Genomic DNA, 953 nt, shown 5'->3' with positions numbered 1-953 from the left:
ATCCAGGCCTCCCCTTGATTGCTTTTTAACTCAGAAAGTCTTCATGCCAAAGTGGTACATTTTGGGGCAGCATGCTGTTGGCTCCTGCTGTTCTTAAGAGGCTCTGGGGGAGAATCCCCTCCTTGAGTTTTCCGGCATCTAGAGGCTGCCTGCATTTCTTGGCTCCTAGCCACATTACTCTGACTTCTACTTCTGTTCTCGTTTCTGCTTCTGTGACTGATTCTCCTGCCTCCATCCTGTAAGAACCCAGGTGATTACCTTGGATTTTGCCTGGTAAGCCAGGATAACCTCCCCATCTCAAGGTACTTAAGAGGTTACTACAATGTCACTTTTGCCATGTAAGGTAACATATTTATGGGTCCAGGGGACGAGGCTGTAGAAATCTTTGGGAGGAGGACCATTATTCTGCCTGCCCCACTGAGGTACAGAACTCTGAAAGCTACAGAAAGACTGGAGAAACCCTCTGGGCCCTCAGGTTCTAGGAAAGAACATAGACGTTTCTAGAAAAGAACATAGAATCCAGAATAGGCTCTTTCCATCTCCAGCTCATCATACTTCTCATACCGGCTTGGCCCCCCGAAGAAGTGAGATGCCAGGTGTTGTCCTTTCTGTTACTGACATTTCCTCTCTCAATATTAACTCACATAATAACACTGGGTTCTTCTTCTGGGGCAGGTAATGTCCTGAGAGTTTCCTGAGGCTGAACTCATTTCACAAGAACAGTTACAGCACCACGACCAACAACAACCACACCGTAAGGTATGTACTATTATTATTTCCACTGTACAGATGTGAAAACTGAGACATAGGGAAGTTAAGGAACATTCCCAAGATCACACAGCTAGGAAATGGCGGAACTCGGGTTCAGGTCTTTGCCTTAAAAGGGCTACACTCTTCTGTAGTGAGGCCGGCGTCATTACACAGCATTTTTAGTCCATGACCTCTGGGGGATC

Source organism: Lontra canadensis, unplaced genomic scaffold (assembly GCF_010015895.1).
Source record: "Lontra canadensis isolate GAN:19392208 unplaced genomic scaffold, GSC_riverotter_1.0 scaffold107, whole genome shotgun sequence".
NCBI classification, from domain to species: domain Eukaryota; kingdom Metazoa; phylum Chordata; class Mammalia; order Carnivora; family Mustelidae; genus Lontra; species Lontra canadensis.
Note: the sequence above shows the minus strand (reverse complement) of the source record.